Source organism: Canis aureus, chromosome 1 (assembly GCF_053574225.1).
Source record: "Canis aureus isolate CA01 chromosome 1, VMU_Caureus_v.1.0, whole genome shotgun sequence".
Lineage (NCBI taxonomy): Eukaryota > Metazoa > Chordata > Mammalia > Carnivora > Canidae > Canis > Canis aureus.
Genome location: NC_135611.1, coordinates 111,483,592 through 111,497,312, shown reverse-complemented (window position 1 = coordinate 111,497,312; position 13,721 = coordinate 111,483,592). Strand labels below are relative to the sequence as shown.

The 13,721-nt window shown below is 43.8% G+C and overlaps 1 protein-coding gene across 4 annotated transcripts in view; it reads right to left on the bottom strand.

The window, feature by feature from the left end:
• Nucleotides 1–11,834, bottom strand: part of LOC144284458 (zinc finger protein 285-like) — a 37,357-nt gene extending 25,523 nt beyond the window's left edge. For 3 of the 4 annotated variants that reach the window (XM_077848999.1, XM_077849004.1, XM_077849010.1), the window contains exon 1: nucleotides 11,716–11,834. The gene's annotated coding sequence lies outside the window, so the exon portion shown is untranslated. Of the gene's footprint in view, nucleotides 1–11,656 lie in introns of all 4 variants that reach the window. The other variant, XM_077849020.1, reaches the window with a different exon arrangement.
• Nucleotides 11,835–13,721: the final 1,887 nt, after the last annotated feature.

Below are 13,721 nucleotides of genomic sequence, written 5' to 3'. Positions count from 1 at the left end.
CTTCTCAAGTGCCCATGGAACTTTCTCCAGAATAGACCACATACTGGGTCACAAATCAGGTCTGAACCGATACCAAAAGATTGGGATCGTCCCCTGCATATTCTCAGACCATAATGCCTTGAAATTAGAACTAAAACACAACAAGAAGTTTGGAAGGACCTCAAACACGTGGAGGTTAAGGACCATCCTGCTAAAAGATGAAAGGGTCAACCAGGAAATTAAGGAAGAATTAAAAAGATTCACGGAAACTAATGAGAATGAAGATACAACTGTTCAAAATCTTTGGGATGCAGCAAAAGCAGTCCTAAGGGGGAAATACATCGCAATACAAGCATCCATTCAAAAACTGGAAAGAACTCAAATACAAAAGCTAACCTTACACATAAAGGAGCTAGAGAAAAAACAGCAAATAGATCCTACACCCAGCAGAAGAGAGTTAATAAAGATCCGAGCAGAACTCAACGAAATTGAGACCAGAAGAACTGTGGAACAGATCAACAAAACCAGGAGTTGGTTCTTTGAAAGAATTAATAAGATAGATAAACCATTAGCCAGCCTTATTAAAAAGAAGAGAGAGAAGACCCAAATTAATAAAATCATGAATGAGAAAGGAGAGATCACTGTCAACACCAAGGAAATACAAACGATTTTAAAAACATATTATGAACAGCTATACACCAATAAATTAGGCAATCTAGAAGAAATGGACGCATTCCTGGAAAGCCACAAACTACCAAAACTGGAACAGGAAGAAATAGAAATCCTGAACAGGTCAATAACAAGGGAGGAAATTGAAGCAGTCATCAAAAACCTCCCAAGACACAAAAGTCCAGGGTCAGATGGCTTCCCAGGGGAATTCTATCAAACGTTTAAAGAAGAAACCATACCTATTCTACTAAAGCTGTTTGGAAAGATAGAAAGAGATGGAGTGCTTCCAAATTCATTCTATGAGGCCAGCATCACCTTAATTCCTTTCTTTTTTTTTTTTTTTTTTTATTTATGATAGTCACAGAGAGAGAGAGAGAGAGAGAGAGAGAGGCAGAGACACAGGCAGAGAGAGAAGCAGGCTCCATGCACCGGGAGCCCGACGTGGGATTCGATCCCGGGTCTCCAGGATCGCGCCCCGGGCCAAAGGCAGGCGCCAAACCGCTGCGCCACCCAGGGATCCCCGCATCACCTTAATTCCAAAACCAGACAAAGACTCCACCGAAAAGGAGAATTACAGACCAATATCCCTGATGAATATGAATGCAAAAATTCTCAACAAGATACTAGCCAATAGGATCCAACAGTACATTAAGAAAATTATTCACCATGACCAAGTAGGATTTATCCCCGGGACACAAGGCTGGTTCAACACTTGTAAAACAATCAGTGTGATTCATCATATCAGCAAGAGAAAAACCAAGAACCATATGATTCTCTCATTAGATGCAGAGAAAGCATTTGACAAAATACAGCATCCATTCCTGATCAACTCTTCAGAGTGTAGGGATAGAGGGAACATTCCTCAACATCTTAAAAGCCATCTACGAAAAGCCCACAGCAAATATCATTCTCAATGGGGAAGCACTGGGAGCCTTTCCCCTAAGATCAGGAACAAGACAGGGATGTCCACTCTCACCACTGCTATTCAGCATAGTACTGGAAGTCCTAGCCTCAGCAATCAGACAACAAAAAGACATTAAAGGCATTCAAATTGGCAAAGAAGAAGTCAAACTCTCCCTCTTCACCTATGACATAATACTCTACATAGAAAACCCAAAGCCTCCACCCCAAGATTGCTAGAACTCATACAGCAATTTGATAGTGTGGCAGGATACAAAATCAATGCCCAGAAATCAGTGGCATTTCTATACACTAACAATAAGACTGAAGAAAGAGAAATTAAGGAGTCAATCCCATTTACAATTGCACCCAAAAGCATAAGATACCTAGGAATAAACCTAACCAAAGAGGTAAAGGATCTATACCCTAAAAACTAGAGAACACTTCTGAAAGAAATTGAGGAAGACACAAAGAGATGGAAAAATATTCCATGCTCATGGATTGGCAGAATTAATATTGTGAAAATGTCAATGTTACCCAGGGCAATTTACACGTTTAATGCAATCCCTATCAAAATACCATGGACTTTCTTCAGAGAGTTAGAACAAATTATTTTAAGATTTGTGTGGAATCAGAAAAGACTCCGAATAGCCAGGGGAATTTTAAAAAAGAAAACCATATCTGGGGGCATCACAATGCCAGATTTCAGGTTGTACTACAAAGCTGTGGTCATCAAGACAGTGTGGTACTGGCACAAAAACAGACACATAGATCAATGGAACAGAATAGAGAACTCAGAAGTGGACCCTGAACTTTATGGTCAACTAATATTCGATAAAGGAGGAAAGACTATCCGCTGGAAGAAAGACAGTCTCTTCAATAGATGGTGCTGGGAAAATTGGACATCCACATGCAGAAGAATGAAATTAGACCACTCTCTTGCACCATACACAAAGATAAACTCAAAATGGATGAAAGATCTAGATGTGAGACAAGATTCCATCAAAATCCTAGAGGAGAACACAGGCAACACCCTTTTTGAACTCGGCCACAGTAACTTCTTGCAAGATACATCCACAAAGGCAAAAGAACCAAAAGCAAAAATGAACTATTGGGACTTCATCAAGATAAGAAGCTTTTGCACAGTAAAGGATACAGTCAACAAAGCTAAAAGAACCTACAGAATGGGAGAAGATATTTGCAAATGACATATCAGATAAAGGGCTAGTTTCCAAGATCTATAAAGAACTTATTAAACTCAACACCAAAGAAACAAACATTCCAATCATGAAATGGGCAAAAGACATGAAGAGAAATCTCACAGAGGAAGACATAGACATGGCCAACATGCACATGAGAATATGCTCTGCATCACTTGCCATCAGGGAAATAAAAATCAAAACCACAATGAGATACCACCTCACACCAGTGAGAATGGGGAAAATTAACAAGGCAGGAAACCACAAATGTTGGAGAGGATGCGGAGAAAAGGGAACCCTCTTACACTGTTGGTGGGAATGTGAACTGGTGCAGCCACTATGGAAAACTGTGTGGAGATTCCTCAAAGAGTTAAAAATAGACCTGCCCTACGACCCAGCAATTGCACTGTTGGGAATTTACCCCAAAGATACAGATGCAATGAAACGCCGGGACACCTGCACCCCAATGTTTATAGCAGCAATGTCCACAATAGCCAAACTGTGGAAGGAGCCTCGGTGTCCATCGAAAGATGAATGGGTAAAGAAGATGTGGTTTATGTATACAATGGAATATTACTCAGCCATCAGAAACGACAAATACCCACCATTTGCTTCAACGTGGATGGAACTGTAGGGTATTATGCTGAGTGAAGTCAATCGGAGAAGGACAAACATTATATGTTCTCATTCATTTGGGGAATATAAATAATAGTGAAGGGGAATATAAGGGAAGGGAGAAGAAATGTGTGGGAAATATCAGAAAGGGAGACAGAACATAAGGACTCCTAACTCTGGGAAATGAACTAGGGGTGGTGGAAGGGGAGGAGGGCGGGGGGTGGGGGTGAATGGGTGATGGGCACTGAGGGGGGCACTTGACGGGATGAGCACTGGGTGTTATTCTGTATGTTGGTAAATTGAACACCAATAAAAAATAAATTTATTTAAAAAATAAAATAAAACTATCTGTGGTAAAGGACAAGTTTCATATTATTTTCACTAATATTTTGGTAAAATACAGTTTAAAAGAAATTTATAGAAAAAGGAAATACAGAGACATAAATTTCAAGCCCATTTAAAAGTGATTAAAGGGTACTTGGGTGGTTCAGTGGTTCAGTGTCTGCCTTTGGCTCAGGTTGTGATCCTGGGGTCCTGGACTCAAGACCCACATTGGGCTTCCCACAGGAAGCCTGCTTCTCCCTCTGCCTATGTCTCTGCCTCGCTCTCTGTGCATCTCGTTAATAAATAAAATCTTTAAAAAAATAAAAATAAAATTCGAGTAATCAATCATCATATGATCACTGAAACTGTTCTACAAATTTTTAAATGTATACACTCAATTTCTGAAATTATCTGGTCATAGAGCAGTAACATTTAGTTCTCCAACTGCCACCAGCCTGGTGGCCTTCCTTTGAGCTGCATGTTCTAGCAGCTTACAGGGTGACAGAATCAGGTTAATAGAATATGAATTGACTTTTTGCAAATTTTCACTCTTCCACCCCTCCTTCACTGCCTTTATTAGAAAGCTTCAATCACCCTTATTTTGGGCTCCAACAAAGATTTGCTAAATCTCCTAGTATGGTGTCAATCACATAGTTTTATAAAACCTACCAAGTAACATTTCTCTCTAACCCTGTCCCAAAAAAACCTATAAATCCTGAAGACAAAACCAAGCCTTAGTCCTTTATCTGCTGTACCTGGCAAAGATCCTGCCATTTATCAAGCACTCAGAGTTTCTTGAGATTAACAAACACATAAATAGAATCTGCTCTGATATACTAGGTGCTCATGCAAAGACACAAGCACACCAGGTTCTCCTCTTCCAAAATCTGTTCTCCCTGAAGAGCCAGCAATGGGTCAGGTTGATTTACATGCACACATGGACACACATGCACTCACACATATATGGGATGGAGTTTGGTTTCCTAGATTTCTGGTTTCAAGCCCTCCCTGCTTTTATAAAGTTGGGACCTGGTAGGAACCAGATGGCACATTCGAGTTTGAGGCAGGCAATTGATAAACAGACTACTTACACAGTGGTGTAGGCTGGGTGTAAGGAAACCACAGGGGAGAAGGCACTATGCTGGGAGTGACAGGAAGGTGTCATTACTACTTCTGGGCCTGAAGGGGTAACAGGAGGGGGATTCCCTGGAGCTGGAACAGAGTACTGTGTGCAAAATGTCCTTGGCAGGAACTGTAACTTTTTGTTGAGAAGTGCAGCCAGCCTATAGAGAGAGAACTGGAGGACTGGATACTCCAACTCACTCTTCTCTCTCTCTCCAAACTCCCAGGTTCTGACTTCCCACTGACTGAAGACAACCAGGCCAGATGGCCGGCTAAAAAGGTAAAGTGGAACTGGAAGTGGGAAACAAAGAGAATGTGGTGCATGATGCCCTGAGACCCTGCCCAGGTGTATGCAGCTCTCCCCCGCAAATGCTCCTCTCACTCACTCAATCTGATCATCACTCTTATCTGAGTCACTGCAGCAGGATAGAGACCAGGTATTCATAGAAACGTCATTTTTAAAAAAGATTTCATTTATTTATTCATGAGAGACACACAGAGAGAGGCAGAGACACAGGCAGAGGGAGAAGCAGGCTCCCCAGGGGGAGCCTGATGCAGGACTCAATCCCAGACCTGAGGATCACACCCTGAGCCAAAGGCAGACACTGAACCACTGAGCCACCCAGGTGCCCCACAGCAACCTCTTGAGGGGAAGAGGATCCATGGGGAAAGCAGCAGTTGAACTTGGAACTGCAATTGCCCAGAAACACAGTCAGAATTCTAAGCCCCAAGTTCTTCCCCAAAATCCTGCTTCTAAATTCCTGGCTCTTTTTCTTAGAATTTCTAGAGGATCCAGGATGAGGAGAAAGACTAACCTGAACTCTTTCGGATGTACCTAGCAATCCTGTGTAATCACCTGGGGAACAGGATAAAGGCCATTTCTTCCATGTGCATGAGAGTAAATGTCATGTGATAATGACAAAAGTGTCTATCTGTGGATCTGTGAGTATCTGAGCCAAAGGACTCTATGAGATCTAACTTCAGCTCTAAGGGCCTGTGGCAGGGCTATCTCTTGTCTATCCTCATTTACCTTTGGACTGATTAGAAAAATGCATCCCTTCTTTAAGATGCTTTTCTCCCACCTGTTGGAAAATTCTTATACTACTTTTGTTAGAACAAAGAAACAAAGCACTTTTGCTGCTACTTGTTGAAAAACTGTGTGTGTTTTCTATGTGAATGGCACAGCTTCAATGTGGTCTCCTTGTGCAGAACCCAACCTGCACAAATGTATACAGCAGTCATACCCTCAGAAAGCTTATCCAAAATCCTAAGGCTGGGGGTGTCTGGGTAGCTTAGTCAGTTGAGCATACAACTCTTAGTTTCAAGCTCAGGGTTATGATCTCATGGATCAAGCCCCATGTCAGGCTTTTTGTTGAGTAGGGAATCTGCTTGAAGATTCCCTCCTTCTGCCTCTTCCTCATTCTTTCAAATAAATAAATCTAAAAAAAAAAAAAAAAGACAAAAAACAAAACAACAACTAAAATCTCTAAAGGGTGTCTGGGCGGCACAGTCAGTTAAGCATCCAACTCTTGGTCAGGTCACAATCTCAGGGTCCTGGGATCAAGCCCCACATGGGGCTCCACGCTCAGTGGGGTGTCTGCTTGAGACACTCTCTCCCTCTGCCCCTCCCTACCCCCACATGCTCTCTCGAATAAATAAATCTTTAAACAACAAACAAACAAAATGTAAGACTGGTGAGGCATGGCTGTGTGAATGTGACAAAGCCCATCACTGGCCAGTCCAAGTGACTACAAAGGACAGGACTATGGGAGAGTTTTCTTTTTTCTTTTTTTCTTTTTTTTTTTTTTTTTTTTTAGTTTTCTTTTTTAAAAAATTTTATTTATTTATTCATGAGAGACACACAGAGAGAGTCAGAGACACAGGCAGAGGAAGAAGCAGGCTCCCTGCAGGAAGCCCAATGTGGGACTTGATCCCAGGACCCCGGGATCATGACCTGCGCCAAAGTCAGATGCTTAACCACTGAGCCACCCAGGCACCCCTGGGAGGGCTTTTCTAATGATCTTCCCAAATTCCCTGTCCATGGGAATCATTCTTATTTCTTTGGTCAGATCACAAGATCTTGTACTGACACCCACTATAACTCTTCACATTGTACGGCAATTTTTCTGGTTACTTTTTGTTTTCTCTCCTGTAATGTGTGCTTTTGATGAGTGGAAATTATGCTAGTCATGTACATGTAGCAATAGGTGCCAAATAGATGAATGAATGGAGAAGTTTGGGCCTTTGCCAGACTTAATTCTCAGACTGAAAAGATCAGATCACGAGATCAAAAGTGCAAGGAAAACTGCCTGTATGTGACCCACGCATTCAGTGCTGACTCAGAAAAGGCAGCAGAGCTTAGCTGTTTAAAAAGAAAAAAAAAAAAAGTAGACTCTGAGACCAGTCTGCCTAGGTCTGAGGCCTGGCTTCACCATCCATTGGCTGTGTGCCCTTGGGCAAACTATCTCCTGGTGCCTCAGTTTCTTCCTGTGTATAAGACAGGATGTTGAGAGAACCTATTTCTTAGTGTTGTGTGGGAACTCAGTAAGTCATTACACGTGAAGCTCTCAGAGCAGTGTCTAGTGTACAACAACCAATCAATACGTGTTGGCTCTTGGGTACAGGGTTGCATGCTAAGAGCCCCAGATGTAAAAGTAAAATTCAGTCCCTGATCTAAAAGTAGGCAAACGAGGAGGCAGAGAGGTGAGCAAATAAATTCACTGGGATGTGAGAAGGACTGCAACAGACATTCCACATAACTGAACAAAGACCCAAGGAACAGGAATCCAACACAACCCCTCCTGGTCAGGGAGGCTTTTGAGAGATGATAATTGAGCTGTGTAGTTGATGCCTGAAGAAACAATAGGCACTTGCCAAACTCACAAGGAAGGAAAAGGCTAATGAGCAACAATGGCAGTGTGGGCAAAACACACACACACACACACACACACACACACACGTGGGGTCCCATCAAAGGCCAGGACGCACTGAGTACAGACCAGAACGCAGACTCACAGGGCAGGGTGGCTAGGATAATGCGGGAACATGAACAGGGGCCAAATCCTGGAGAATCTCAGAGTCTAAACGTTGTATTACTACTATTACCATCCTTCAAGTCCCAGTTTGGGTATTACTTCTTCAGGAAGTCCTCCTTGATAACCATCACCATTTTAGGTACTATCTTCATCTGTTCAAGCTGCTATAACAGACTACCACATACTGAGTGGCTTATAAACAACAGAAATTTATTTCTCATAGTTCTGGAGGCTGGAAGTCCAAGATGAGGGTGCCAGCACCATTAGGTGAGGGCCCTCTTCTGGATCACAGACTTCTTGTATCTTCACATGGCAGAATGGGCAGGGGAGTTCTCTAGAGCCCCTTTCATAAGGGCATTGATCTAGTTCATGGGGGCTCTGCCTTCATGCCATGACCACTTTTCAAAGCCTACCTCTTAATACCATCATATTGGGCCTTAGGATTCCAACATATGAATTTCAGAGGATACAAATATTGAGACCATGGCAGATATGTACTGTGGCTGGCATTTCTCCTATTATAACACTATACGACAGCTGCTTAATCATCTTCCACCTTCGGCTATAAGCTCAGAGAGAACAAGAATGGCATTTCTTCCTTCAACACATATTTCTTAAGTGCGTACTATATGCGAGGCAGTGATCCAGACACTGGAGATATAGGGCTATGAAGGAAAAAATTGTGGCAGGAGGATAGGAAATGAAATGGGGTGGTCAGAAGAAGACTCACGGGGGTGATCTGTAGGTAAAGGCCCAACAAAGTCAGGGAATGAACAATACAAACATGTGTCTGAAGAGCATTCTAGACAGAGGGGACAGCAAGTGAGCATCAACACCCAGAAGTGGCAGCATACATGGCATGTGGCTGAAGTGAAATGAGTCAGGGAATGAGCCATCAGACATGAAATAGAAGTAAACATGAGCCAGATGGAATGCAGTCTTCTAGGCTGTTTTAAGGACTTTGGCTGTTACCTTCATTAGATGGGAACAATGGAATGATTCTGAACTTGATAACTACATGATGTAATGTAGTTATCAACAGGATTTCTCTGGCTGCTGTTAAGAATGGACTAAGGAAGGCAAGAAGGAGAGCAGGAAGACCAGGTAGGAGGTTATCATGATAATCCCAGCAAGGGACGATGGTGCCTTGGGTCAGGGAAGTAGCGGTGGAGGCAGTGAGAAATTGCTGGGGTCTGCTTTTATATTGAAGATACAGTCAATGGGATCTGCTGATCACTTGCATCTGGGGTGGAAAGCAGGGAGAGGAGGCTCTGGCCTCAATGACTCAAAGGATGGAGCTGCCATTAACAGAAATGGGGAAGGTTTTATAGCGGCCAGTTCTGTAGAGGATCAGGAGCTCAGTTTTGGAAATATTAGGTTTGAGGTGTTGAAAAACACACCTATGTTTGCAGAGATAGAAGATAAAATTATCCCATTCTCAAAAGGAAAGAAGAGACATAAAATACCTATGAATCAGTTTCATTACGAAAAGAAGAAAACTTCAGGATTTTATTGAAACATCTGACGCTCTGACCACACCCCTGAACTCACAGTGACTCCCAGGGCCCAGGGGTCTAGTTTGAGGGGGAATTCGCAACATCTAGCCACCACATACTATACGCAACTACGAGTAAATCCAACTTTTTCTGCTTTCTCAGGGCACTTCCTAGCTGGTTAACTGGAAAATTGTTTCAAAAATATTTTATCATAAGAATTTCAAACACATGCAGAGGTAGATAGAATAGTCTAATGAACCCCCAGGTACCAATCATGCAGTTTAAGCAATTATCAACACTTGGTCTCTCTTGTTTTAACTATACCTCTACCCACTGCCCACATACATATTATTTGGAAGCATATCCCTGACACCATATTCACCATATTGTGTAATCCAGAAATACTTCATTATGTTGTTCTAAAAGATATGAAATAGTTCTAAAAGTGCTAATATCACACCTAAAATAATTAACATCAATTCTCTGATTTTATCAAATGTAGAGTCACTGTTCAAATTTCTAATTTTTAAAAATTTTATTTATTTATTCATGAGACACACACACACACACACAGAGGGAGAGAGAGAGAGGCAGAAACACAGGCAGAGGGAGAAGCAGGCTCCCTGCAGGGAGCCCAATGAGGGACTTGATCCCCAGACCCCTGGCATCACGCCCTGAGCCAAAGGCAGATGCTCAACTGCTGAGCCACTCAGATGCCCCTCAGATTTCTAATTTGTTGACAGCAATTGAGCAATCTGCCATTTGCTCTGTATCCCATAAGCCTCAAAGTCTCCATTCCCTGCCTCACTACATGCAAGGTGAGGATGGGGTTTATAATTTGAGGCAATTCTCTTCAAACAGTATTCAGAGACCAGATTTCTAATCAGAGAGAGGAGAAAAGTCAAGAGGTAAGCAGAAAGAGTTAGGGGTCCCCCAAGAAAGAGGAGACATAGCTTCTTGACATAAAAAAAGTCAGTTCAGTCATTCTAGGTCCTGGCCATCTTGAGATCTAAGCCTGACTGGCACTATGCCCAAAGCACCTTCCTCACAGAACTTCCTGGGATATGTTGAAATTGCACAATAGACCTCAGTAGTTAGTAATTTAAAGGAACAAAAAAGGGGCACCTGCTGGGCTCAGTGGTTGAGCATCTGCCTTTGGCTCAGGTGTGATCCCGGGGTCCTTGGATCGAGTCCCGCATCGGGCTCCCCGCGGGGAGCCTACTCCTCCCTGTTTGTCTCTGCCTTTCTCTGTGTGCTTTTCATGAATAAATAAAATCTTTTTTTTTTTTTATTAAAGGAACTTAAGAGTATAAGAATAAACAGTCACTATCAAGCTGGAGATAGCCTGCTCAGGTCAGGAACAATCAATCAATGGTAAACTCTATGGTGCTGATTCCAAAGTGAAGTGAGGGGAAGCACACTCTTGAGTTATCTTTTTAGGATCTAAAGCCACTTGAGCACCGAGATACCAGACCAACTGGATCCAGAGAACTGATGATGCTGACCCTTGCCCTCATGACTTTGATTAGACCTGGGCTCTGTTACCTTAGGATGACTTTTGTCCCCCAATTCCAGGCTGAATTTCTCATTGCACGCAAGCCCCTTCATGAATATGTATGAGCCATTAGTTTAAAACTTCCCCAGTTTTGTTATTCCAGGAGACCCTGCTTTGGAAAATACCGCCCCCCCCCCCCGTCCCCTTTACTTGTAGCAAGGAAAATCCTTCCTTTTCCTATAATCCGGCTTTAGTTGTGTCTTTTGCCTCAACACCCACCAAGTAGTGAACAAAGATGGATTTTGGGTAACAAAGATGCCCCCCTAGAGTCGGACCTGCCAAGTCCCAAACTCGGAGATCCAAGACTCAAGAGAAATCTGCCAAATCCCAAACTTCAGAATCCAAGAGCATCTAGGGCTGCTGAGCCAAGCGAGGCCAGGAATGAGGAGCCCAAGCCGTCCCCACACTCGGGGATGACGGCCGGAGCCAATCCCTCTCCACAGTCAGGGGATGCTTGGCCCAAACCGTTAACCCTCAAACCTGAGCCAACGCCCTCCTGTGCCGGCCCCGGGCCAGAGACGCACATTCCGAGACTGACAGCAACCCCGACGCGGGGACGCACAGTCCCGATCCCGAGCCTGCAGAGGCGCTGCCGGAGTCAGTTCCCCCAAACCCGGCTCCAGTCCTCCCACCTCCTCCCAGGGAATGCCGGGCGACCCCCTCGACACTCCGCCCCGCCCAGGAGGCTCCTCCATTGGCCACCAGTCCCCGCTTCCAACTCCTCCCACACGTCGATAGGGCCGGTCCCAGCAACACACACACCTTTCCCCCTCCTCGCTCGGGACGCCTCCGAAAGGGGGCGCGGTCCCGGCCTGACTCACCTCAGCGCCGCGAACAATGCCGCCCACAGCGAGCTCCCGGGCCCACAGCGCAGGCGCGAGAAGCCTGTGGACTACAATCCCCAGAAGCCCCTGCGCCGCCGTAGAAACCGCACGTGGGGTAGGGGTGGCAGTCTGGGGATCCGTGGCCCTCTTGCCGGGCCACCTGTGCTCTGCCCATTTATCTAAAACAGTAATAACAATCCGAATAGTGATAAAATAAGCGAAATGTTAACAATAATTAAGACAAATCATTCTCTGCCCATGATATAAAGGAGGGGCAAGATTCAATATCCTATCACCCGCAAATGAGCAATTATTCCCATTTTAATTATTACTTTTAAGGATTTTATCTATTAGAGAGCACAAACGGGGAGTGGCAGGCAGAGGGAGAGGGAGAAGCAGGCTCCCCACGGAGCAGGGAGCCCAACACCACTGGACTGGATCCCAGGACTCTAGGATCATGACCTGAGCTGAAGGCAGATGCTTAACACTACCTGGGCAACCCGGCTGCCTCCCCCATTCTAATGAAAAACCCTTACAGGTTCTTAATCTGCGGACATACTAATTTTAATACATGCAATTTTTCAATTAAAACTTAAATACCTTTTCCATTTCTATTGAAGACACTCTGGAAAATCTTCCGCACTTGAGAGCTGACAGTCCCATCATGTTTCCCTTTCTCTAGAGAAGCAGAATCAACCACCAGTGCCTTCTGTTTTGAATCAGGGGTCAGCACGAGTCTGGGTAGGTGGGAGTCTTATAAGAGACATATTTCCACAAATCATGAAGACATGGAAAGTTTTTATATTCCCTTGGAGAAGCCTACCCCGTTGGGACTTATTTTTTGCATTTTAAGATTACTGTTAAAATATCTTTTTTTTGTGCCTTCAAGAAGTAAGAAAACTGAATAATTATTTCACTAGAGGCCCACAGTTCTGGCCTGGAAGAAAGGACTGAAAAACAGGTGAGAACATACTCTCTTTTTTGCCAGCCCAGGTCCTAAACCAGGCAGATAATTGAAGAGCCCCCACCACCAAGCAGTGAGCAGGAGCTGAAGTTTAATATCCAGCTATACAGCTTGGTGTTGCAACTCATGGCACATAAAGGGGACAGTGAAGTTCTTCTGGCCTAGCCCTTCACATTAGTTTCATCGGGATCTTAAAAACAAAACAAAACAAAACAAAACAAAACAAAATCTAGTAAGATCTGCCAGAGATGGGAGTCACCCTTAATTTTGGCAGATCTTAAAACAGTCTATTGGATGGAGGAGGATGTTTAACAAATGCCTTGATAATAACTGCAATAACTATGTCAATCTTCCACATCTGTGTTAACTTATTCCCTTTCAGCCTCTCCTTTTTGACCTCATCTTCTACTACTGGGGTTAAATGGGTGATAGGCATTAAGGAGGGCACATGAGCTGACATGTTGTGTTTCGGCGACAGACAGGCAGACGCAAAAGGAGGGCACATGATATAATGAGAACTGGCTGTTATATGCAATTCTACCCCTGAAACTAAACAAACACAAAAAAATTTTCAAATTTTGGAGCTTTTAAAAATAAATAAATAAAACTAGAGGGGAAAAAAAAGAATCTGCCATCATCCTTTGGAAATCCATTTAGTGAACTTTTCAACCACAAACCTTGAGAGTCTGAGCTGCAGGGATGGTGTCTACATTTGTTCTTTGGCTATAAAACTCACTGCACGACTGGAACGATGCAGCTGCTTTTCCAAAAAACACCTGAGATCTTTTTTCCAGGCCCCTTCAGAAAGCTAACCATTTCAGCTATCGCCACTTTGCTTCTGACCCCCAGACATGTTCTTTATTCATTTAGATAGAAAGTGGCCCTTTCCCCACCTTCCTGTAGGCAGCAGAGAGGAGCTCAGCCCACACAGTGCCCCAGGTCTCCCGTCTCCCAGATGAGGAAGTCAGAGTAGAGGGAACACACGGAGGTGTACTGCCCTCTATGAAGCCATGGTTGGGGGTGCAGGTCCCAGGGAGCC